The sequence below is a fragment of the Anser anser genome (assembly GCF_964211835.1).
Source record: "Anser anser genome assembly, chromosome: 1".
In the NCBI taxonomy this organism is placed as follows: Eukaryota; Metazoa; Chordata; class Aves; order Anseriformes; family Anatidae; genus Anser; species Anser anser.
In genome coordinates, this window is record NC_139720.1 from 136,749,261 (window position 1) to 136,776,616 (window position 27,356).

Below are 27,356 nucleotides of genomic sequence, written 5' to 3' on the forward strand. Positions count from 1 at the left end.
AATGATATCATGCGGGACAGCGTCAAATGTTTTGCACAAGTCCAGATAGATGATACCAGTTGCTCTTCCCCTATCCACCAATGCCAAGTAACCTCCGAGCCTGTAAGCTTGTTTAAGGATTAACCTGGGGCTGCCCAGAAACATCATGATAAATTAAATACATCTACTTGCAGTATACCTATTAAATCAGTTTTATGCTAGAAATTGCACAGCAAGAGATGAGCTCTCTCCTGGAAAAGTATTCTGGTGTTGAACTTTGAATAAGATTCCTAGCTGCAGCTGCAATGAGACCTTTCCATTCCTCCAACTCAGTAGCCGAATCTTGTGAACAGTTAGCCTCGAGAGTCAAGTCATCTATTAATATTTCTTAACATCTTGAAAACTAAGAGAATTTCAGTCTTCAGACTTTCTTATTTCTACAATGTTTATAAGGTTATACTACTCCTATATTACTTTCAGGCAGCTACATCATTATGGATATTTCTTAGTATTCATTGACTAGTATTTTCAGTAAAATTATTTTAAAGTCAATTCTCTGGAACACTTTGATTTCTCTGGATTGAGACCTTGGTGTCCTTTTGTACTCAGGTCATACTTTGGGGTCTACATGGGTTTCTTATTTTAATGCACCTCTATGAGGAGACTTAAGCCTTTAATACTATAAATTTAATCAAAGGGTGCATTCCCAAAAGAACATCATTAGGAATTAAATCATCTGTTTTTTTTTTTTTCTTATGGTGATCAACACAATAACTCACAATAAATTTCAGTCTCCATTTTTTGCAAGAACTGCTGCAGAGACAAAATCAGTTCTCTAAAAACCACTGAGAAGGAAGAGTCAAAAATTAACCTTTCTGCCCAATTCCATCTTTGCATGAATACACTGGAGATGGGTCTGTACACTTCCAAAAAAAAAATTTCTTGCTTGCACAATTTCAGATGACTTGAATGGTAAAATTTATCTAGTGCTTTCTTCTCTCCAGTAACTTTAATTTGCAAAAGAGTTGACCTTGTCTGTAGTTTGGTTACAACCCATTGCATTTGTGACACAGACTATGTACAGGATTTGCATAGGCTAATTGCATTCCCAGATCTCCGCCCTCCTAGGTAATCTCTCTCTGAAATTTGTCAAAATAAGTTTTTGCTTTAGTTTTGGATTTCTGTAACTTAGTAGCTACTTACAAACGCACCTGATTCAGAAATTTACATAGTGTTTGCATAATGCTTTACATCTCTTATCTGAGAGCACTAGTATTCCCCATGTTCTGGCACCTGTATACTTCAGCCTATTGTTACCTTAAAGGGAGTTTCTGGAAGTAGCTGTGGAGTTTTGAAGGGATTCTTACTATAAGGGATTATTACTATAATCCTAATTATTCCTCTGTCATCTGGTAACCTCCTCAGTATTTTTTTATTCATCTGTTTCATTTGTTCTATTATGTCTGATGGCTGAGTTCATACAAAATGTATCTTTTTTGTTGTCGTTGTTGCTGAACTCTTAACATCTTTGAATATTCTCAGAACAGCTGTCAGATTCAATATTAACTGGGACTACCTAGAGAGAAAAAAGCTTATTCCACCATGGCTGCAGATGTGGCTAGCTCAGCAGTCCACTGCAAAAGAAATGTTTCAACCTTACTTTAGAGTACTGGGAAGGGAATATACAATTACAAGTCAAAATTAATTTCCTTGATTTTCTACCAGTGGACCCACAAATAAATTTGAAAGCATTCCATCATTTCATATTTCTGAGAGCCTGAGGGAACTTTAAATTCAATGGTTTACTTGGAGAAACAACCAAGCATGCCTTTACACATATCCTATTCAAGTCAGAATCCCGAGATAGAAAGCTTTTGATAAGTCTTTGTTTTCCTAAATATTCTCCAGTGAAGGCATCATCAGCATAATACTGCATTTCCTTTCTAAAATGAGTTGATATTATCCATACAGGAATCTCACTTCCTTCATACAACAGTAACTCACAATATATTTGCATTTCACCTAAGGAAACTCTTTACCAAGTCCTTTTCCTTGGTTATCATCTTCAAACATACAAGAAAATGTTTTTTTTTTTTGTTTTGTTTTGTTTTGTTGTTTTTTTTTTCTCAGTCTTTGAGTCAAGTACTTCATTTTTGTCTGATTCCTTCATGAGATCTTTGAATATAGACACTTCTGCTGCTGCTATTTTACATATATATATATACATAAAAATTATTTTACCAGATGATCTGTCATCTATTTTAAGAGGGCTAAAGTACAATGCGCTCTTAACTTTTTCACTTTGTGATGATTTCTTAATTTAATAAGGTTACAAATACACTGCAATGAAGTAATAAATTTATAGACATGACTCACCAGAAGTGTTCTCATGAGCACCCTGTGTTGATAAGAATACCATGAGAGAACTGCGTTTCCAAGCACAGCCTGAAAACAAAGTTGGCATTCAACTGCTATGAGCACATTCAAGTGCAGGTGATGGAAAGCAATTCAATAGCGAGCTGAGTGAGAGACAGCTGAATAACGCATGCTTCAAGTGCTTCCAGATGTGTGGATGAAATTGTGTGGCTGTCAAATCCAATATATCTTTTCTTGATTGCCATAACTGGAACCATTATAAAACCTTAGCTTGCAGGCACATCTGTATTTGAGAGCAGTGATTTGAAGTACCAGTTTGCTAAAACTTTTGTTCTCTCATCTAGCCTTTCGGAGTGCTGCAGAATTTGTGAAGGTGCTGTGTCAATTGTCACAACAGTAAAAGCTTCTTGCTAGAGTTAATGATCAGTGCACTGGACAGGTGTTTGACTCTTCTCCATACTTCCTTTGGTAGCAAAAAACTGCATGGCTGTGTGGGTATTATGTTGTACAGTCTGACTTGGACCAGTCAGAAATGCAAAATGTTTGATGATCATTTGTGTTTCTTCCAAACTGAGAATATTTACTTGCCACAGTGGTCAAAAAGCATAGAGACTTAACTTTAAGTCTGAATTTTCAAGGCAGTCTTATGCTGCACCTGATGCTGAAATCATTTAGAGTACTTGTGTGCCTCCCATTCCCTAGCCATTTAATCTGCTTTTCCTGTAATCAGTTCAACTGAGAAAGAGCTATTGGGAATTAATACTTGATAATACCTATTAGCATCCAAAAAGAGTGTGCTGGCTGTTGAATGAAAGGTTTTTCACCATGTTTTCTCTTACAGGATTGATGTTTGGCTGCCTTTACAAGGCGGGACACTTAAAAATACCCCTTCATTATCAGCTGCACTTTTGACATATTACACTTGAGGCCTACTTCTTTCATGGAAACTGATAGTTTTTTTAGTTTCTTTAACTATTCTTTGATGGTTAAGCTTCACGAATTTTGGCAATTTCATTTGTATTTGTTTCATTTGACAATGAAAGTGGAAGTAACATCCTGTGATCCCCTGGGTAAACACGTAAAACAAGTACTCAGTACCCACAGAAGCAGATGTAGTTTTACAAGCACCTTTGTACAGTGGAGTGCGAGAGAATGTGTGTAGGAGTGAAAACTACTCAACAGTGAGATCTAAAAATGTATTTAGATCAGGTATCATTGCTGGCTAGTAGGTATGACTTGGTTCAATTTTCTGTAACCATCTGTAAGACACTACAAAATGTCTGTTTTTCCTATTAGCTAGACAGTAAAATTAGCAACTGAAAAACATTCTCAATTTTTTGGTTAAAAGTTCCCAAATTGGGAAGGGTGACAGAGGCAAGGCTGGTGTGGCTCCATGGCCCAGGTCCTGCTAGAAGTGAGGCTGGGTACAGGTTGCCAGCAGGCACAGGCACACACACAGTGCAGCGCATGTATGTACATACACGGCCAGCCGCACAGAGCAGCACCAGCAGGAGCACCCACGGCCTCATCCTGCACGCACATACATGGGTCTCCACAGTCATTGAATTCAACCTCCCAGTGTTGTGCAGCTCCTGAAATCTGGCCCCAAGCTCTCCACCTCCCCACTAGCAGCTCTGGCCCGTGCTCGGCCTGGACTTTAACACACCCACACCCTGCACTCACCGCAGATTACAGTCTCTCTGGCCCCAGCCCCTGGCCTCATAGCAGAACCACAGTTGGCCCTGCCAAGCATGTGCACAGGGAGCCCTGGCCTAGGAAAATTGTCAGAAATTGAGTTTAGTGACGAGGCAGGAGAGGCTGGTGCAGGAATGGGTGGGTACGACTCACCACGCCACTAGTCGCTTTCATTCCCTTTTCCCTATATGTTCCCACTCTTGTTCCTCCCCAGACCTCCCTGATCTCTCCTTTTCCTGCCTCCAGTCCTTACCTTAAGCACTCATAAAGATCCTGGCCTGAGCCCCAGGGTGTCCCTCTTCTTTACAAACACCACTGCTTGTACACAGTGGCACCATAACTCTGCATGATTCCTGCCTGCCCCGATACATTTTCCCTTATGCCTCCTCCTTTTGTACTCCTCCTCTCTTTTGGTGGTTGGTTGGATGTCCAGCATGTAGACTGAATTTGAGCTTGGTGACCCATACCACGTTTCTTCTACGTCAGAGTTTTCTTCTGTGTGTTTTTGGAGCTGTTGTTGAGGAGGAGGAGGCATAAATTCAAAAAGACAGTGGAAAGGAAAATCCAAAGCTGCACTTGTGGAGATGTTGGTGATGGATTGATATTGTTCTCTAGGAGACTACTGGTGCTTAGGGAATATAAACTTCTGTGGAAGATTGCAAAGCTTACTTTGCTGACAATATCACTGTGCACAGTTATTCACTGGAGCTCTCTTATTATCTGTGGTAATGCTTCTGTATGGTCCAGAATATTTGAGTAACTGTTAGGATTAAAGAGCTAGGATAGTAGTAAACTTCCTTTCACATGTTGATAGTACTTCTGCAGCAAGAGCTCTCAATTTCTGATCCTTATGGGGAAAAGAACCATACATTTTATTATGCCACTGCCTCTTCAATGTGAAAAAGTAAGTCAAGTACTTAATCAAGACACTCAGGAACAGTTCTTCCTTTCCCCTTTCGTTAAGAGAGTTGTTAACAAATAGATTAATATACCCAGCATTTCCAGAAGTACCAGGCATATCATTACTCAAAACCCCACATCTACTGCCATGGCCACTGGCTCATAGCTAGGCACTGCATTTTTTTCTATGTTTTTACAGTGGGCTTTTAAAGCTCCTCATGAAAACCAGTAGGGTGAGAACTCAGTAAACACTGATGAACTGTCAAATGAAGCAATTTAATCAAAGCATCAGTGTCAACAATAACATGAAAACGCGGACAAAGTTTTAACAAGTACCACTTGTTCAGCTATTAGTTCATTTTTCTTCACAGCCTCTGTACTTTAGTTTGAATATAAAAAATCTTGTTACCAGTCATAATTGCAACTGGAGGCTTAAGAATTTTGTTAAAGAGGAGTGAAGCTGATGAGTAGGAGGACTCATTCTCTGTAATCAGAGAAATTATTCTTTGATGAGGAAGGAAAAGTCTTTATGACTGAAGAAATGAGGAAAAGAAATGATGCTAAGACTACAGATGTGATATCAGCTAGAAAATGCTAGTGCCATCTGACAAGAGTGCCTAGATTGCTAATAGCACCTTAACAAGCTATATTAGTGGTATGAGCATCATGTAAGGATCATTCTATAGCAGAAACTGTTAGTGAATAACAAAGTCGCTTTAGATGTGCTTAGTGTCTTATAATAGTAGTGTTTGCAGCAGAATACAGTGCCTCTCACTGTTGAGTTTTATGTCTTTATTAACATTTGATGAGTAACTGCAGGGGAGAAGTATCCCAAGGATTGGTAAAGCATGACCACTACCTCAGTTTGCCAGTTCTGTATTAAAGACCATAGATCAGATAATTCCCCTGTGAGTGAACTTTTGGTATCTATCAAGTTTTGGAGTGAAATAAGGACCTGTTTCTAAGAGTCAGTCTCAGGCAACATGCTGCAATATGCAGAGTGACATAACATTTTGTAACTTTCACATGTGCCAGGTAAATCATATAATTACAAAGAAATTTTATCAACTAATTCATTTGGTGAAAATGTAATCATTTGGGTGCAAGTCTGAAAAACATTGTTCTTTGTCATGACTTTGGTTGAATGATAGTTTTCTTTGCAGAGGCTTGTATGATGCTATGTTTTGGATTTTTTATTAAAATAGCATCATGCTATACACACCAATGTAATTGGTTCTTGCAGAGCAGTGCTTCAGGGCCAAGGACTTTTCAGCTTCTCATGCTGCCCTGCCAGCGAGGATGCTGGGGGTGCACAAGGAGCTGGGAGGGGACACAGCCAGGACAGCTGACCAAATTGGCCACAGGGATGTCCCGTACCATATGGCATCATGCTCAGCAATAAAAGCTGCAGTATAAAAGGAAGAAGGAAGAAGATGTTTGGAGTGAGGGTGTTTGCCTTCCCAAGAAACCATTATGCGTGAGCCCCGTTTTCCTGAAAAGTGGCTGAACATCTACCTGTTGATGGGAGGTAGCAAATGATTTTCTTGTTTTGCTTTGCTTGCACACACAGCTTTTGCTTTAACTAGTAAACCATCTTCGTCCTAACTCCAGGTGCTCACACTTTTACCTTTCTGATTCTCTCCTTCATCCCTCCTCATCAGTGATGGCACTTCATCCCACCAGAGTGAGTGAGAGGCTGTGTGGTACTGAGCTGTCTGCTGGGACTAAACAACAACAATTCTTGTCCTGTATTCCAGAGAACTGTTTCTGGTTACTATGAGCTTGTAGGTATTGGTAATGCAGTTTGTGTTTCAAAGTAATGCAGCCAATTAACAAAAGTTGCTTTCCAAAGCTTATGCTTTCAAAAGGCTTTGTACTCTAATACAGTACTTCAAATATCAGGCAAATATATTTCCTTGTATCTCAATGGCTTAAAGCCTTAATTGCTGTTATTGGTATGACAGTCAACAAAGTGACAGATGCTTCCACTGCAGAGTTTTCACAAGTAGCAAAGAAATAGCAAATGAAGGTTATAATCTGAGAAGCTGTAGTAGAGAGAGTTACAGGAGAACACAAGGAAACCAGTTTGGGTGTACAAGAACTCAGTTCCGCTACAAACATGAAAGTCCATCTCAGAAATGATGTGAAAGTAAAAACTCACCTCATCAGCTAGCATAAGGAAAAACAACCAACACCAAAAAAAAAAAAATAATATGTAATGTAACAAGAAATACAAGTCATGAATAGCTGACATTCAGTCCAAGAAGAAACTGTCTCAATCTTTTGACCAAAAAGCAAACACAGTTGGTCATGTGATGCAACTGATAAATATTTAATAAAAACTCACAAATATAAATTATGTATATTAAAACCCCTATCTAAATTTCCCAATTTTCAAATGCACTTAAAGGAACCAATAAATCAGGAAGAGAAAAATGTCTAGGAAGGACAATGTTGAATGGAATTTGTCTTAGATCAAAACACAGTCACGATTACCTCACTAGTTTGTATCTTTTCAGTAAAATTTGTCTATTTGATTCTGATTTTATTATCAACACTATTCTACATATATGTATTTGAATAAAACTGAACAAATTCTGAGTTATAATTCCCTATTAAAAGTATTAAAGATTACTTCTCCGAAGGACAGGTTTCAAGCTCAAAATAGCTATGTGTCAGAAATGAGATGAAAGCTGGCAAGATGCAGTGTCACTTTGGGAATCAATCCAAAAAGTTATTCTTTAGCACCCTTTTATCTTACAGTAGCCAATTCATATACTCATTAATTATAACTGTATGTGATGCATATACCTGACTGACAGGCTGGGGAGCATATCTACTGAGAAGAGCTTGGGGGTCCTAGTGGACAGTAGGCTGAACTTGAGTCAGCAGTGTGCTGTGGCAGAAAAGATCTTCTACATATATCCTGGGATGTATTAGGAGTACAGCATTCTAGATACTGCCTACAGTTTTGGACCCCCAGCACAGGAAAGTCACGGACAAACTGGAGGGATCTCAGTGAAGAGCCCCAAGAGTTATACTTGCTCTGTGATGTACAGCTGTGGAAGCTGGTCTGGGTCAACCTGGATACAGGATATGTTGGGGGCACCCAGCAGCTCCCCTGTGCCTACAAGAGGTTTTTAAAGGAGATACAGCCAAGCTCCTCACAGCCAATCACAAAACGGTGCATATAAGAAATATTGTGACTATTCAAAACAGTCTCTGAATCACATGTAAGGTCTGCAGTATCCTAGGTTACTTGGTTACTTACCCTTCAGTTAAAAGATTTATTTTTATTTTTATTTATTTATTTATTTATTTATTTATTTATTTATATACTCTATAACAGTAAGTCTTCTTTCTTTTAGGCTACAGAGTTTCTCCACAATCTACTGACAATATGAATTTGAGGGGTCAAGGGTACCTGGATCTTTATCTAGAAGTACCTATGCAGAAATCAAAATTTGGACAAAGGAGGATACTTATTTTAGTAGTCAAGGATATAATGTAATGTACTAGGATTTACAGTCAGATAATGTTTGACTAGATTTAGCATTTATAGGTAATTTTCAATTACTCAAGCAATCAACCACAGGAACTAAGCGTAAAATGTTGTGGTAGTTTTACATTATTAAGTACAAGTATGCTTTATTATTATGTGTATGTATATTTTGTATTATGCTGGAGGTCAGATGAAATGAATTCATGGGACCCTTTGGGCCTTGCAAGTTATGAAGCTATGCATCTAGAACTAGATTTTGTGCTTTAATTGTAATAACTCCTCATAGCAAGTCTATATGTCCTTATCCATGTACCTGGAAAGATACCATCATATGGACATCTGTGACCCATTGTCTTTTAAAAAGAAAATAAACCACTCTTTTACAGTCATTTGCTTCAGTCAGTGAAAAAGTCTCTTTCTGTGTACCTTTCCTCAGACTTTTTCAGAAGCTTGACAAGACATTTGCATCATTCACAGTCAACGGACAAATTCCTATGAAGTTAATGAAGTTGTTTCGTTTATTCCCCTGTGCTATCTAGTATATTTTGAATTTTAGTAATATGTTGTCAAAGCAGGGACCCCACATGACTCTCACAGGAGGGGACCTTCTGCCTTGAAAACCCTTTCAGATCTTTTTCCCAGCACAGCCTCTTGTTCCCTTTCTTGATCCCATTCCCAATATCTTCTGATCCTAAAAAGACATTATACTTCTGGTTTAAATATCTTATGGAATATATTTTAATACCTGATCCTATAATCCTATAGGATCTGTTATTTTGAAGTTAGTTTCAACAAAGACATGAGAAATAGACCTAGGAGGTTGATAGGTGGGTGATTTGTTGTTAACAATTTATTATTTTTTTTAATCTTAATCAGGGATTCCTATCACTCCACTGTTAATTGCCCTGTTTCTCTTTCCTTCCCCTCCCCCTCCTTCCCCCCTCTTCAAAAAAAAACTGCAAATAACACTAAAATAGAAATGACTTTTCAGTTTGTTTGGAGTTAGATTGCTTTTTCTTTTAATTATATTCAGTAAATCTGCTCAGAGAGATAAACAAGTATTGTAATTAAAAGAAAAATAAACACATTTTATTGTTAATATAAAGATGGTCTTACTACTTGCTCCTAAATAGGGAAAGTTTTCAGACACAGTACCAGGCAATAGTCAGCATATTTTAAATATCAAAGTGCTGCAAACACAGTGGTATTCCATAATCATAAAGATAAGGTGAGAGGTTCTATGGTATGTAGAACAAAAAAATAAAAAGAAGTTAACTGCATAACATCCTAACACTGATCAAACAAAAAAAAAAAATCTAAAGAAAAAGAATGTTTGCAGATGTGAAAATGACTACCTATAAAATAAAGATGCAGAACAAACAAACTTCCAACTGAAGAAACAGAAAAGGAGGCAAGTTCTGGATATATAAGAAATGTGCTAATATTGTTATTGTTGAAGATCTGATGTTAGGAAAACATATGTTGTTAGTGCCAGCAACAGGAAAATGAGGTTGTTTGGATTCCAGTCCTGCTCTCAGTAAGTGCCACTAATGACACAGATAAAAAATCATACTTGGTATTGTTAAAAATTAAAGAAGCATAGGAAAAAGGTGGTAAGTCAAGAAAATTTAAATGTTCCCTATTTGCAGGTTTATCTTGCTCATTTTAATGAGCCATTCTATGTTCTATAATCCATTTATGATCAATGTTAAAAAATGTTAGTGGTGTTTTAATTAAATTTGTATGGTAAAAAAAATAAGAATTGAAAAAAAAATCTGTGCAGAAAGGACATTTTATTTTTAACGAAAAAAGCTGTTGTTGTCTTGTGGAAAGTACTGCTATCCTCTCTCACGGTTTGTATTATTATCACATGGTAATTAAATATTGAGGTATGAAAAATGAGTATGCTGCTTATGCATAGAAAATTCATTTAGCAAGGTGTTCTTGATGTCCTGAAACATTTATATAAGGGCTTCTAAGGCTTCATCTCCCTGTTGGTTTGTTTGTTTGTTTGTTGGTTTCAATTCAGTTTGGTTTTTGAAGTAATCTGTAAAAGAAAAAAAAAATAAAATAACCCCCTACCTGTCTTGGTTACAATTTGCATACAGCTACACAGCAGTTTTTAATCTGGGTCATTCAAACTGATACATCATATAGAATAGATAATCTAAGGTAAATAACATTAATGAAACATGATTATTGCCAAGCTGAATATTAAGACAATTTCTTTATCCATATTCTTGTTTCTGTCACCAGACAGCAATCTGTCAATTGAGCTTAATAAAATAATTAGAAACTGTAGATGGAGAGTAAAAGAAAGAGTATGTTAACTATGGAAACATACAATTCCCTCAAATCTTATTATCAGTATTCTTGTAAAGGATTCCACCATTTTAATTTGCAAGCTTTTAAAGGTGCACCTCGATTTTGTGTTTGAAAATCTATAAAACATTGTAACAGTCCATGAAAAAAAAAAAAAAAAGAGATTCATTACTATGGAATGACACTCTGAAATTGCTTTACAGGAAGAAAGTATGAATTCTTTTAACAAGATTACTTTGGTCAATTGAATTTGTTTAATACAGTTATGTAGTTACCTGACTCCAGAGATTCTAGAACATTTTTTTCTCCATACTCTGCAAAGACAAATTGAGTTTGTGTAAGCAATAATTTAAATTTAGGATATTTCATTAAGCACAAATTCAGGGGAAAAAAAAAAAAAAACATTTTATCTAAATTAATCAGATGTAATTGCTAAGACATTGGGTGGTGTAAGAATGTAGAAACGAGGCTTTCTAGATTATCAGCTGCAACGACCACCTGACTGAATTCAATATTTCCATTTACAAAACCCATCAAAATTTTATGATCTTGTTGGTCAGACATACTTTCAATATCCAAATTAAATGTATTCCTGACAAGCTGTTTAGAATCATAGAATCAAATAATGGTTTGGGTTGGAAGGGACCTTAAAGATCATCTAGTTCCAAATCCCCTACCATGGGAAGAGACACCTTCTGCTAGACCAGGTTGCTCAAATCCCCATCCAACCTGGCCTTGAACACCTCCAGGGACAGGGCATTCACAGCTTCTCTGGGCAACCTGTTCCAGGGCATCACCACCCTCAGAGTACAGAATTTCTTCCTCATATCTAATCTAAATCTCTCTGTTAGTTTAAAGCAATTACTTCTTGTCGTATCAGTACAATCCATGATAAAGAGTCCCTCCCCATCTTCTTGGAAGCCTCCTTTAGGTACTGGAAGGCCACTATAAGGTCTCTCCAGAGCTGCTGCTTCTCCAGGCTGAACAACCCCAACTTTCTCAACCTATCTTCATAGGAGAGATGTTTCACTCCTTTGGTCATTTTTTCGCTTGTTTGTTTTTCTGGTAGGTGGTGTAGAAATTAGGGAAGACCTGCCTATGGAAAAGAATCTTGGCTGAAGAAATCTCAATTTAGATATTTTCAGATTAATGTAAATTATAAAAATAAGAATGCAATAAACATTTGCAATTCCATAAAGGTCAACTTTAAGAGACAGTTGAAACCAGATTGAAGCTCTCAAGGTCTGTATGTAAGATTTATTACTTTCTTATCCAGAGGTGACAAATATGAATCCTACACTGAAGTTTAAATTATACCAAATATGGCTTCAGAGCCAAAACAATGAACAAGCATTTCAGATGGTCAGTAGGAAGGACAAAGGAATGGTTAAAAGGATATGTCAGCAAATTAAGGGTTGATAGGCAGATCTTACATAATATTTGTGCATGTTTGCTTACTTTCCAGATCATAAACAATAGAGAACATGCTACAAATGGAAATCTATCAATGAAAACTAAACAAGTATTTGCCTTAATTCTTAAAAAAACAAAACAAAACAAAACAAAACAGAAAAAAAAATGAGGTGAAATACAAGAGAAACAGACAAACACACTAAAGAATATCTTCTGACAGTCAAATAACTGGGGGGGAGGGCGGTGTTGGGAAAGTTATGAGGCAGCATGTTATTATACATTTTTAATGAAGCATTTATTTCCTAAATATAATTCTATTGATATTTACTCCATTTTTTTATTATTTTAAATCTTTACAAAGTCTATCCTTATGTATATTTACCACTACTTTAAACAGCAATAACAATAACAGCAAGAACTATGTTGGCTTATAACAGATGTCTAGGGAAGACTATAAGAGCAGAATAAGTGTAGGCATTAGAATCTGTTGAATTTCATGAGTTTTATGGCAGTGCATTTCTCCAGCCTCCCTAGGTCTGGATGACAGCCCTGCCCTTGTTCAAATAATGGAAGTGACTTTCAAAAGAAAACAGTGTAACTAGCTGAACAGAGTGCATTCACAAGCTTTCTCCGATAGTCCTAGTTAACAAAGTCATCAATTACCTATTCAATAAAAAGTGTGAGTATAGACATTTACCTTGTAGAAATTATAATCAACTTCCACTTCCTTCCTCCCTTCCTCCCTCTCATATAGACAAATAGTATACAAATCATAATTGAAAATATATTATTTTTGTGAGATTTAAACACTCCTGTCTGTGCTGGTGTTTTCACACTTTACCTTAGCTAGAGATCTTCTCCATTATGATTGATTTCTTAATCATTTGGTAAACTTTCTTAAAAGTATAAAAATTTCTGTCATATTTTTCTATACCATTTTTGGTAGTATACTCTCAGTTGTGTATCAATTTTATCATTCTGGGAATAGATTTTCTTTATTTTTCAATTGGATAAGTATGCAACCAGAATTTGCAAAAGAGTTATATTTTCATGAGACTATATGTGAATTAAGCATTCTACAGGGTTAAAAGTTAAGAGACACTACATGGCATTTAATATATGAAAAGTCCTCTTTTCAGACTTTTTTTTTTTCTGTTGTGACAAACTGAGTCTTCACAATACTGATGGAAAGTTTACAAGTAGGAAGTTGAAATCAGGTTGAAGTTTATGAGCCAGCCATGTGCCTTGCTGCAAAGGCTGATGGTAAACTGGGCTACATACAGTAAAGTATTGCAGGCAGGTCAAGGGAGGTGATCCTTCCTCTCTAATCGGCACTGGTGAGGCCACACCTCTGTCCAGTTATGGACTACCTAGTACAAAACAGTACATGGACATACTGGAGATAGTCCAGCAAATAGATACAAAGATGATGAAGGAACTGGAGCACATCTCACGCACACCATGTGGCACCTTGTGGTTTTATCTGCGTGACCACGGGGAAGATATGAGGAAATGGGATGGTGTACCTACTTCAACCCTAGCTGCTTGGGTACATGAACTGAAGGGAAATACAGCAGCAAGAAGAGGGGCTCCTAAGACAAAAGCTTCTCCAGTTTCTGTTGGGCAGTTCCCCAGAGGCAGTAGAAGAGCTGATGTTATTCTTGACCCTGATGAAGGGACCTCTGCTTCTCATTTACAAGAATTAAGTGACAGACACTCCAACCAGGACTAGAGGGGTCTTGCCTCTGGCCAGGTAGAAGAGAGGGATAACCGGATTTATTGGACTGTGTGGATCTGATGGCCTGGCACATTGGAACCACAAGAATACAAAGCTCTAGTGGACACTGGCGCACAGTGTTACTTAATGCCATCAGGCTACCAAGGGACAGAACTCATCTGTATCTCTGGAGTGACAGGGGGATCCCAACAGCTAACTGTATTGGAAGCTGAAGTGAGTCTAACTGGGAATGTTAGATGGCAAAAGCATCCCACTGTGACTGGCCCAGAGTCTCCATGCATCCTTGGCATAGACTACCTCAAGAGAGGGTACTTCAACATTGACGACATCCTCGTGTGGGGCAACACAGCAGAAGTTTTTGAGAAAGGGAAGAAAGTAATTCAAATTCTCCTGAAAGCTGGTTTTGCCATTAAACAGAGTAAGGTCAAGGGACCTGCACAGGAAATCCAGTTCTTGGGGGTAAAATGGCAGGATGGACGCCGCCGTATTCCGATGGATGTGATCAACAAAATAACGGTTATATCTTCGCCAACTAGCAAAAAAGAAACGCAAGCTTTCCTAGGCCCTGTGGGATTCAGAAGAATGCATGTTCCAGGCTATAGTCAGCTTGTGAGTCCTCTATATCGAGTGACTCGAAAGAGAAACTATTTCGAGTGAGGCCCCGAGCAACAACAGGCCTTTGAACAAATCAAACAAGAAATAGCTCGTGCAGTAGCCCTTGGGCCTGTCCATACTGGACCAGCTGTGCAAAACGTACTTTACACTGCAGCTGGAGAGCATGGCCTCACCTGCAGCCTCTGGCAGAAAACCGCAGAAGAAACTCGAGGTCGACCTCTGGGTTTCTGGAGACGGGGCTATCGAGGATCGGAAAAAGATCCTGAAAAAGAGATACTGAAAAAGAGATACTAACTGAAAAAGTAGAAAAAAAGATACTAACGGCATATGAGGGTGTTCGAGCTGCTTCAGAAGTTATGGGTACAGAAGCACAGCTCCTCTTGGCACCACGGCTACCTGTGTTACATTGGATGTTCAAAGGGAAAATTCCCACTACACACCATGCGGCTGATGCTGCATGGAGTAAGTGGATAGCATTAATTACACAGTGGGCTCGAATAGGAAAACCTAATCGCCCAGGAATCCTGGAAGAGATCATGGACTGGCCAAAAGGCAGAGATTTTGGAGTGCCGACACAAGAGGTAACCCGTGCTGAAGAGGCAGCACCATATAATGAGTTGCCAGAAGACAGAAAGCAGTATGTGTTGTTCACTGACAGATCCTGCCATGTGGTAGGGAGCCATCTGAAATGGAAAGCTGCTGTGTGGAGTCCCACACAACGAGTTGTGGAGGCCATGGAAGGGGAAGGCGAGTTGAGTCAGTATGCAGAAGTAAAAGCCATACAACTAGCCCTAGAGATTGCCAAAAGAGAAAAATGGCCAGTACTGTACCTCTACACTGACTCATGGATGGTGGCAAATGATCTGTGGGGGTGGCTGCAGCAATGGAAACAGAGCAACTGGCAGCACAGAGGTAAACCTATCTGGGCTGCTACCCTGTGGCAAGATATTGCTGCCCGGGTAGAAAATCTGGATGTAAAAGTACGTCATGTAAATGCCCACATGCCCAACAGTCGCGCTACTGAAGAACATCAGAACAACGAAGAGGTGGATCGAGCTTCAAAAATTGAAGTGGCTCAGGTGGACCTGGACTGGGGACGTAAGGGTGAGCTGTCTGTAGCTCGATGGGCCCATGAAACATCAGGACATCTGGGGAGGGATGCCACATACAGACAGGCTCGTGATCGAGGGGTTGACCTGACCATTGAGGCCATCACACAGGTTACCCATGAGTGTGAGACCTGTGCTGCAATCAAGAGAGCCATGAAGGTAAAATCTCCCTAGAACAGGGGGAGGTGGCTTAGGGTTTCAATATGGTGAGGCCTGGCAAATTGACTACATCGGACCACTCCCACAAACTCGCCAAGGCAAACTGTACATACTCACCACGGTAGAAGCAACTACTGGGTGTCTGGAAACATACCCCGTAAACTATGCCATGGCCTGAAACACTATCTTGGGCCTAGAAAGCCAAGTGATGTGGCATCATGGTACACCAGAGAGAATTGAGTCTGACAATGGGAGCCATTTCCGAAACAATTTTGTCACCTCCTGGGCCAAGAGGCATGGTATTGAGTGGGTGTATCACATTCCTTATCACCCACAAGCCTCTGGGAAGGTTGAGAGGTACAATGGACTGTTAAAGACTATGTTATGAGCATTGGGTGCTGGGACATGGAAACAACGGGACATAAATCTACCAGAAGCCACTTGGCTACTTAATGACAGGGGGTCTGACAGCCGTGCTGGTCCTGCCGAAACAAAACCCCTATACACGGTGAAAGGAGCTAAAGTCCCCGTAGTGCATGTAGGAAAGTGGATGGGGAAGGCTGTGTGGGTTGCTCCTGCCTCGGGAAAAGGCAAATCCACTCGTGGGATTGTCTTCGCCCAAGGACCAGGGTATACCTGTTGGGTCATGCAAAAGAATGGAGATATCAAGTGCGTGCCTCAAGGAGATTTAACCTTGAGAGAAAACTAACCTGCAAGCTAAGTTATATGTTGTAGGAAGACACTGCAGGATCAATGACAGGTCAACTTTGCAAGGAACCGGGCAAGTACAACAAGGACTTGAGCTAAGCTGGTGCTGGCATCCAGACATCCAACTCCACCTGCCCTGAGTGACCACTTTGGCAGATGAAGACTAAATCGTCAACAGTTCTTATGAACATTTTCCGAGAAAGACCTATAGAATGAAAAGATATACCTACCTATCAATCTGTTAAAGAACAAGGAACAATGGTGATGAGAATACTTATATGCTAAAGTATGGGGGACCTGAGAGTGACACAAATGTTATGGAATAAGGGGTGGAGGTTGTACTGGGTCTGGCTGGGATGTTAACTTTCCCTGCAGCAGCCCATACAGTGCTGTGCTCTGCACTTGTAGCTAGAACAACAGTGGTATCACACCAGCGTTGTCTGCTGCTGAGCAGTGTTGGCACAGCATCAGGACTCTCTCTAACCGTCCTAGGGGGTGAGCAAAAAAATGAGAAAGAAACATCACCAGGACAGCTGACCTAAACCAACCAAAGGGATATTCCATACCATATGATGTCACACTCAGCAATAAAAGGTGGAAAAAGGAGGAAGAGGGGAGGGGTGGGCTCTTGTTGTGAAAATGTCTGTCCTCCCTAATACCGGCTACGTGCGTTGAGGCCCTGCTTCAAGGACGTGGTCAAGCATCACTCATTTGTGGGAAGTAGAGAGTAATTTCTTTCCTCTGCACTTCCACATAGCCTTTACCTGTTTTGTTTTGTTTTTTCCCTTTCCCCCTCCCTTTTCCCCTTTCCCTTTTTTCCCTTTAGTTAAATTGTTTGATTAATAATAATCTTTCCTTAATAATTATTTTTTTTTCCTTTAATTAGATTATCCTTATCTCAACCCATGAGTTGTTCTTTCCTTTACTTCTTCCCCTCCTCATCTAAGGAGGGGGAGTGAGAGAGCGGTTGTGGTATTCAGCTGCCTAGCACGGTAAAACCACCACACTCATCAAAGTATGAAGGGAGAGTGCAAAGCAGACAGAGCCAGGCTGTGCTCAGTGTTGCCCAGTGCCAGGACAAGAGGCAATGGGATTCTTGAATCACAGGAGGTTCCCTCTGAACGTCAAGAAGCACTTCTGTACAGTGCGGGTGACTGAGCACTGGCACAGGTTTCCAGAGGTTGTGGAGTCTCCTTCGTTGGAGATCTTCAAAAACCTCCTGGACATGGTACTGGGAAACCTGTTCTAGGTGGTCCTTCTTGAGCAGGGGGCTCCAGACTAGATAAGCTCCAGAAGTTCCCTCCAACCTCAGCCATTCCATGATTCTGTGAGTCAAGAGAAGTTTTGCTCTTTAGAGCATAGGGGGATACAGAAGGCAATAATCACTCATATAAATTTATGCAGTGTGGGAAAGACACTTCCATGTATATCTAACAAATATTATTCTCATTCAAATAACTTTCACAGAGATACAATTAAGTGGTGTAGTAGTAAATGTCTTTTTTTTTCTTACATTGCATTTTCTTTTATACGATAGTTGCATTTTCTCCATATGTAAAGATGAGTTTGGAAATTTTAAAAGCAAAAACACTGAATCAATTTCTGAACAGCTGGCAAAATAATTTATTCACATTACCTTTACAGTTAAAAATAAAATAAACAACAGCTAACTTAACTTCTACAGTATTGATTTGCAGGCCACTGTATTCAGTTTAATATTTATCCGAGTTATTTTTTCTCTTGAGTGACATTTATGAAATTAACCATTTTTTTTTTTCTTTTTTTTTTCTAAAAACTCTATGTGTTTAAAAATTTACATGTGGTCACAGTTCCCCTTAATAATAAAGTTGAGGCTAGCATGAACCTTTCAGCTCAAATAGCATTGTTACTATAAACAATTTAATTAGGTGTTTTGCTTTTTCCCCATTTTCAATTCACCTCTAAGTCTAAAATTATATAACAACATTTGTGTAACTGCATATGTTTAATGCCAAATTTATGTAACTCTTACTTAAGGTGTTCTTTTTTTCTTTCTTGAGCATGAATACAAATCTAGTCTCCATTGATGATGCCACCATTTATGTAGTCAGTTCTTGATGCAAGACCTCCTCTTCATGTGTTCCTTTTTTTCAAAATTCTTTGAAGATTAGTGAGAACCAAAGATATGATACATTATTAGCTTTTTTCATTACTGTTTTTCCCTCAAAAGGAAAAGTAAGTGGCCTCATTCTCAGTCTCCATCCTTACTTTGTTTCTGGGAACAATAACACATTGCCAAATAAACAGAGAATAAGAATCAAAACTATTACTTACCAGGTTAAAAGACATGATAAATCCATTTGACAAGAATATTGTGAAAGAAAGGCATGTTTTCTTCAACATAAAGGGAGGGAAAAAAAAAAAAAAAAAAAAAAAAGATGTGCTAATTGGCATGTTAACTGACAATACACGTTATCTTTGAGGCTCAGAATAGAAATTGCGATAGAGCTCTTGAAAAATCTCTAGGTAATGCTGGAAGAATTATATTGGAGCATATATTGCTGGATTCCATTTTAAGCATTCTCAGCAAGATGTGGATCATTTCAAAGAGCACACCACTGAGAATTATAAGAAGGCTTGGTAAAATGAACTTTAATAAAAGAAGGAAGAAATGGGAAGATAAGTATGCAGGAATAAAAAAGGGAGAATAAGTGATAAAAGACTTCTTAGTTCTAAAGTATGCAACTATTATAAATACTTCATATATCAAGCAGATCAAAATGAAAATAAATTATTCTCGCAGCCCATTGCAGATAGGAGATAAAGTAAATCGCCTCTCTTGCCAAGGCGATCGGCTCTGGGGCAGACGCGTTCTGCAGCGGAGCAGGGGATCGAGACAGGCAAGGCTTTTTTTTCGGCATCGAGGCCACTCGAAGCAGCCGAGGGAGCCACCAGACGTGAGGGAGGCTGACAAGGCGTAGGCAGAGCTAGCAGCGCCCCCTCCCCCGGCCGTTCAAAAGCAGCCCCTAGGGAGCGCGAACGACCAGGAGCGCGGCGACCAGGGCGGGCAAACAGGGCGTGGTGCATCAGAAGGCCGTGGCGCGGCAGTTCGTGCAGGCAGGGCGAACAGGGAGGGCACCTCACCGCTCTCTTGCAGCGGTATTTCCCTTTGGTACTGGTACTGGTAGCCTGCTTGTGAGAAACCTGGCCATGGTATCGACCAGGCAGAAAACCATGGCCTCCGCATCTCTTGCGACCTCTTCAGCCGCGGTCACCGATGTGGCTACTCAGATGGAGGGCTCGGGGAAACACACCGCCATCCAGGTCTTGGGCTGCAAGGTGTGCCCGAGTCTTCTGTCCGTATCTAACAGCAGCAGCGAGGGCAATGCCTGTGGGAGGTGTGCCCAGGTTGAAGAGCTGCTCAAACAGGTAGCGGAGCTTCAGGAGGAGGTGAGCAGGCTCAGGAGCATCAGGGAGTCAGAGAGGGAAATTGACTGGTGGAGGTGTACTCTACCCTCTCTGAGACAGGCTCAGGAGCCTGCCGCAGCACAGGTGCCTCCTGCTACGCAGGAGACAAAAGTCCCCTCATCCCACCAGGCAGTAAGAGGGGACCTAGGCCACGGGGGGGAATGGAGGCAGGTTCCTGTTTGGGGTGGTAGGCGAGCCCCATTCCTGCCCACCTCACCTTCCCATCTACCCTTATGTAACAGGTACAAGGCTCTAGAACACCTTAGTCAGAACAATGAAGTAGACGAAAGCCCATCCCAGTTGGAGAGGGTGCCTAAGGCAAGGCAACCTACCCCCCGCATTGCTACATCAACTGTCAAAAAAGAAAGAAGGGTTATTGTCATGGGGGACTCGCTTTTGAAAGGGACAGAGGGCCCAATATGCCGACCGGACCCGATCCACAGGGAAGTCTGTTGTCTCCCCGAGGCTCTGGTGAGAGACTTCGCTAAGAAAGTCAAGCGCCTAGTACAGCCCACTGACTACTACCCGCTACTGGTCTTTCAGGCTGGTAATGACGAGGTAGCAAGGAGAAGTCTGAGAGCAATCAAAAGGGACTTTAGGGCTTTGGGGCAACTACTTAAAGGATCAGGGGCACAGGTTGTGTTTGCCTCCGTCCTTCTGATAGGGGGGATCGCTGCTGACAAGCGGGCTCACCACATTAACACGTGGCTTCAAGACTGGTGCAACCGACAGAACTTCGGGTTTTTCGATCATGGAAAGGTCTACGTAACGCCAGGCCTGCTGTCACCAGATGGGATGCGCCTCTCTCAGAGAGGTGTAAGGATTTGGGCTCAGGAGTTGGCAGGGCTGATAGATAGGGCTTTAAACTAGAGTTGAAGGGGGAAGGGAATAAAACCAGGCACGCTGGTGATGAGCTAAGGGATGGTGCGCCAGAATCAGAGGGACTGTGTGCCAGTGAGGTCTTTCGGTCGGCTCCACAAAGTGCTGCATGTAGGGAGGCACATTTGAAGTGCTTCTACACAAATGCATGCAGTATGAGGAATAAAATGGACGAGCTAGAAGTCTTGGCCCGGTCCCGCAGCTACGACATCATCGGCATAAGCGAAACCTGGTGGGATGAGTCCTGTGGCTGGTGTGATGGAATAGATGGTTACAGGCTCTTCAGGAGGAACAGGCAGGGTAGGTGAGGTGGCGGGGTGGCGATGTATGTGAAGCATGGGCTGGACTGTGTGGAACTTCAAGTTGGGGATGGCAAAGTTGAGAGCCTCTGGGTAAGGATTAAGGGACGAACAAATAAAGGGGATGTCGTTGTGGGAGTCTATTACAGACCACCCGGCCAGGACGACAATGCTGATGAATTATTCTTTGCAGAACTAAGAGATGCCTCAAGATCAACTCCCCTTGTCCTTATGGGAGATTTCAACTTGCCAGACGTCAGCTGGGATCACCACACGGCTGACACGAGCAAGTCCAGGAGTTTCATAAAGCACCTAGATGATAACTTCTTGGTGCAGGTGCTAAGGGAGCCAACTAGGAAAGGTGCCCTCCTAGATCTAGAGAGGGTGTTGTGGGAGATATGTAATTGGTGGCCGTCTCGGTCATAGTGACCATGAAGTGGTTGACTTTAGAATTTATGGTGACAGAAGGAAAACTGCCACCAAAACTTTAGCCCTGGATATGGGGAAAGCAGACTTCAGGCTGCTCAGGGAACTAGTCAGCAAGGTCCCCTGGGAAGCTGCTTTTGAAGGCATAGGCGTCCATCAGTGCTGATCAATCTTTAAGCACTGCCTCCTAAAAGCACAAGATCATGCGATTCCAAAATATCAGAAGGCAGGCAGGTGGGGCAGAAGGCCGGCCTGGCTGACCAGGGATCTTCTACTGGAGCTTAGGCGGAAAAAGAAAAAGTAGCCGAGAAAGACAGCTACTGGAAGGAGGGTCAGGCGACGAGGAAAGAATACAGGGATGCTGTTCATGTCTGCAGGGAGAAAATTCGTGTGGCCAAAGCCCAACTAGAGTTGAAGCTGGCCATGTCTGTGATAGACAATAAAAAAGGGTGTTTTTTTAGATATGTTAACAGAAAAAGGTGAACCAAAGAAAACATAGGTGCACTACTTGACGGGGAAGGTCTCCTCACAGACAATGACATAGGCAAAGCAGAGATGTTTAATGCCTTCTTCGCCTCTGTCTTCAACACTGATGATGGGCTTCGGGACCCTGGGTGCTGTGAGAGGGAGGACCATTACGGTGGGAATGACAAACTCCCTACCGACCCTGAACGTGTGCAGGATTTGCTGCTCCACCTGGATCCATACAAGTCCATAGGTCTGGATGGGATCCATCCCAGGGTGCTTAAAGAGCTGGCTGACATCATCGCGGGACCTCTCCCAATTATTTTTCAATGATCTTGGGAATCTGGAGAGGTCCCAGTAGACTGGAAGCTGGCAAATGTTGTGCCAATTTTCAAGAAGGGTAAGAAAGAAGACCCTAGCTATTACAGGCCTGTCAGTCTCACGTCAGTGCCTGGTAAAATTATGGAGAAGATGATCCTTGAAGTTATTGAAGCTCACCTGGGGGACAATGCAGTCATTGGTCCCAGCCAACATGGGTTCATGAGGGGTAGGTCCTGCCTAACAAATTTTATTTCCTTTTATGATAAGATCACCCATCTAGTTGACCAAGGGAAACCAGCTGATGTGATCTTTTTGGACTTCAGCAAGGCTTTTGACACGGTTTCCCACAGGATCCTACTGGACAAAATGTCCAGCATACAACTGAACAAAACTATCATACGATGAGTGAACAATTGGCTGATGGGCAGGGCTCAAAGGGTTGTGGTTAATGGGGCCACATCTGGCTGGCGGATGGTCACTAGTGGGGTCCCTCAAGGCTCCATTTTAGGGCCAGTCCTCTTCAATGTCTTTATAAATGATTTGCATGTAGGACTAGAAGGTGTTTTGAGCAAATTTGCCAACGACACCAAACTTGGAGTTGTGGACTCTGATGAGGGTGGAAAGGCCTTGCAGAGAGATCTGGACAGATTGGAGAGTTGGGCGATCACCAACCACATGAAGTTTAACAAAGGCAAGTGCCGGGTCCTGTACCTGGGACGGGGCAACCCTGGCTATACGTACAGACTGGGCGACGAGACGCTGGGGAGCAGCCCCGCAGAGAGGGATCTGGGGGTTGTGGTTGACAGCAAGTTGAATAAGAGCCAGCAGTGTGCCCTGGCAGCCAGGAAGGCCAACCGTATCCTGGGGTGCATCAAGCACGGCATTGCTAGTCAGTCGAGGGAGGTGATTGTCCCGCTCTACTCTGTGCTGGTGCGGCCTCACCTCGAGTACTGTGTGCAGTTCTGGGCACCACAGTACAAGAAGGATATTACACTGTTGGAGAGTGTCCAGAGGAGGGCAACGAAGATGGTTAAGGGCCTAGAGGGGAAGACACAAGAGGAGCGACTGAGGTCACTTGGCCTGTTCAGCCTGGAGAAGAGGAGGCTGAGGGGGGACCTCATCACAGTCTGCAACTTCCTCGCGAAGGGGAGTGGAGAGGCAGGTGACCTATTCACTGTAAACACCAGTGATAGGACCTGCGGGAATGGTGTTAAGCTGAGGCGGGGGAAGTTTAGGCTGGACATCAGGAAGAGGTTCTTCACCGAGAGGGTGGTCGCACACTGGAACAGGCTCCCCAGTGAAGTAGTCACTGCACCAAGCCTGTCTGAATTTAAAAAGCGATTGGACTGTGCACTTAGTCACATGGTCTAAACTTTGGGCAGACCTGTGCAGTGCCAAGAGTTGGACTAGATGATCCTTATGGGTCCCTTCCAACTCGGGATATTCTGTGATTCTGTGATTCTAAGTAACATGCTAAATATACAGGAAGAAATGCAAACTAGTTGTAGGAGCTGTTAATTACAGAGGCTTCATGAAAAGGTCACAAAATCACTGTCATCATAAGGGCTATTCTGGTTGCTTGTTTTGATTTGGTTTTAAAAAGAGGGTGGACAATTGCCTATCAATGATCAGGATGTAGTTATTGCTGATCATACTTTCTATTAAGGAGGGGATCTGAAGATCTCTTAGAGTCCCTTCCAGCCTGTTTTCTATGGCTTCATGGATCGCCTTAATAAAAACAGACAAACAGCTAACATTGGTTTTCAGCCATATTTCTGTCTTTATTGACCGAAACCCACAATATCAAGTGCCACTGCTTTTTATTGAAATAAAGTATTCATACTGTTTCTGTTAGCTTTCCTCCCAAAGTCTAACTCAACCTTCCAGCTGGCAATTCCTATTTTATCCTGAAGTTAGAAAACATGTTTTTCTTTGTTTATCAATGGCTCTGTAAGTGTACTTACCACTGTACTTACTTTGATGTCTTTCTGGTGTTGTTTATTAATCCATAAGGTTTATAGCCTTTCTATAGATTTTTTTTTTCCTAGAGATAAAACATGTATGTTTAGTACTAGACATAGATCTTTGACAACTAGGTTACATTAGCTTATAACTGTCATGCAAGATTTTAACTAAGATGAAAAGATTAAAGTGATTATAATCATTATACTTCATAACATTTTTAAAATGTTTTAAACTCAAATAATTTTCTTTTAAATTTCAAATAATCAATTCTTTAAACTCAAAGAATCAGAGAAGCTATGGTGACACCCATTCAGTCTGAAAAGGCTGACTGCCAGGTTTATTGTGTTCGCAGAAGATACAGAAGAAACAAAGGTGGTCCAGCTAAGGTGTCTGGAAAAGGAGAAGGTCACTATTTTTCCACTCTGTTGTTCCAGGAATTTCCAGGAGTAAAGTTTTCCTGGTGAATCCAGCCAAGGTGAATCTGACCATGTTCAGACCTGATCTCCTTTGCATGGTACTATAAGGATTAAGAACACCGAGTATCCTATTTCATTTACCATTTAAAGATGTTCTGCAAGCACATACAGAAACAGTCTTGATGGTAACTTCAAAACCTGACTTTAGGAATTAAATGGAAGATGACAACATTTTGCACTTTTATGAGCTTTGCTAGGAATTGGAGCAGGGAAAAAGGTTCAGAAAAGCTTGCTTCTTTAAGGAAAAATGAGTATAACGTGTTTATTTGTATTGTCCCGGAAGTTAATTATATTTTCATGATAGATATTAAAGCTGTAGCATTATTAATGGTTGGTTGGTTGGTTGTTTTACCTTATTTTTTGAAAAACATGCACAGGAGAGGGGGACTAGTATCTCTACCTGTTTATTTCAGGGATTAGGCCTGTAAACAATGAAATGCACTTGGGCAGAGTTGACCCAGAAGTAAAATTAACAAAGTTAGACTGAAACAATCTTAAAAACGGACAACTGAATATCCCTCAGGACTGCATCACAATATCCATTATAGATAAATAAGAAATATTACAGTTTATATAGATGTCACCAGTATATAAATTAGAAAAATATTCCTTTTACCAATGTATGAGTTTTTCTTTATGTCTGATTATGACTACTATGGCAGTTATCACTGGCATTAACAAATGCTTTGTGTATGTGTTTGGAGAGAGTCCCTGTTCCAGAAAATTAAAACAGATTTTAAAAAAATGATTTTTTTTCACCCTTCTCACAGTACTAACTGTACTTCTCCAAGGTATAAAGAGGTAACTGAAATCATCTTTTTTTTTCCTCCTTTTTTTCTTCTCTCTCTCTCTCAAAATATATATATGTTTATATATGTATATATTATTTTTTTATTTTTTTTAAAGATTTGCTGTGATGAGTTTATTCTGAGACTGAACAAGATTTTGAATGTATGAAGCTTTCCTGTGGATTGTTTCACTTACCCCTGGGCAGAAAACCTTCTGCAGAGTTAAAAGCCAACTCTGTTAGCCAACTCTGTTAGACAGCATCAGAAGCTTTGGAGAGGAAGAAAAACACATTTTAAGGTGTACAGATTGTGTAAATAAATCAGACCATAAAAAGATGGGAAACAGTGTAGGCATGGTGTGTACAGGCAAGGAGTTTAGGAGAAGAAAGTCTCATGGATGATGCTGTGTGTTGAGATCCAAAAGTCCTGTGTCCTATTTCTAACAGTGACCATCACTAGAAGAACCAGACAAAATTTCAAAGTCCTTGACTATGCAAATGTAGAGTAATCCAACATTTAGATCAGATACAGGTCTCTATTTTTCATGGGCAGCCTTAATCTACAAACCAGGAGCTTTAATATCTTTTCCAGAATAATGATTAGTTTTAAGAGGAAAAGATAACTTTGCTTTCTATAGAAACACCCTGCCTTTGAATCTTCTTAAATATTGGTTGGGAGCTGAAATACATTAATATAAATAAAGCTGTATGTCTATTTTAATTTTAAGTTGAATACCTTTAGTTAAATTGAACATATTCCAGTGTTGTAAACAGAAGATCCTGAATAGATTTTTCACTGTTGTACTTACTTTAATATAATTCCTGGTAATTATCTCATTTCTAAGGTAAATAATCATGGACTTTTCAATATCTTATCTATATGCATGACGTTTGTTTTTCCAGACTTTGCATTTTCGCTAAGCAACTTTCTTCTCAGAAAAGGGTATTGTGTTATATGTATAAAATATTCTGAATGAAGCATCTCGGGTTTTTTTTGTTTGTTTTTTTGTACAAAATATTCATACATTAGATTTAATCTTATTTCTGAAATAAACCTATATTTGTAGGACCGCATATATTTATAGGACTGCCTATATTATGGACCATAAGTGCATAATGAAGGGAGATCTTCAGTGAGCTCTTCATAATATTCCATCATTTCCTGAATTAATAAGGCAATTTTTAATTTTTGCAAGGAATATTAGTAATTCTATTTTCTATTTATTGCTCTGTATTTTACATCACTATACATACTTTGCTCAAAACCTACTTTCTTTGAGGCCCTATTTCTCTTGATTTTCTGATCTTGATTTGTGATAGCAAATGTATGGTATTTAGCACAATTTACTAATGTTGGCTGGTACGCATGGAGCTACTATAACACAGAGCTTAGATTTGCTTTTTCCAACATGGATTTTAATGTTTGCAAATTAAAATCATTTTCAAATGGTTTCCAAGTAGCATTATTGTTGTACTCATTGCATTTTTTGATGTTGTATTTTAAAATGAAGAAACTGTAATGCAAATAAAATTTATATCATTATATCAACTATAGATTGATTATTGCCACAAATTATGATTAAATTCAACCACATCCTTGTGAATTTTAAATTAAATGTTTTTTTTTCTCATAACTCCAGGGAACACTGTCTGTACTGAAGTTGAACATGTTCCTATTACTTTCCTGTTACTTTTCACATCAACCTAATGTAGTTTCTGCTTACCCGGGACAAAGATTTTATATACATCAGGATGGATATCTACATTTTCCTCAC

General features: G+C 40.3%; 1 long non-coding RNA gene across 2 annotated transcripts; it reads right to left on the reverse strand.

Annotated features, from left to right (window-relative positions):
* Positions 1–7,891: 7,891 nt before the first annotated feature.
* On the reverse strand, positions 7,892–26,467 carry LOC310893065. Of its 2 annotated transcripts, none has more exons than XR_014578679.1 (3): positions 24,330–26,467; positions 11,050–11,088; positions 7,892–10,499 (listed from the first exon to the last, which is right to left on the reverse strand). It is a non-coding gene; the product is annotated as an uncharacterized lncRNA (long non-coding RNA). The 2 variants fall into 2 exon arrangements; XR_014578680.1 differs by lacking the exon at positions 24,330–26,467 and adding an exon at positions 18,528–18,845.
* Positions 26,468–27,356: the final 889 nt, after the last annotated feature.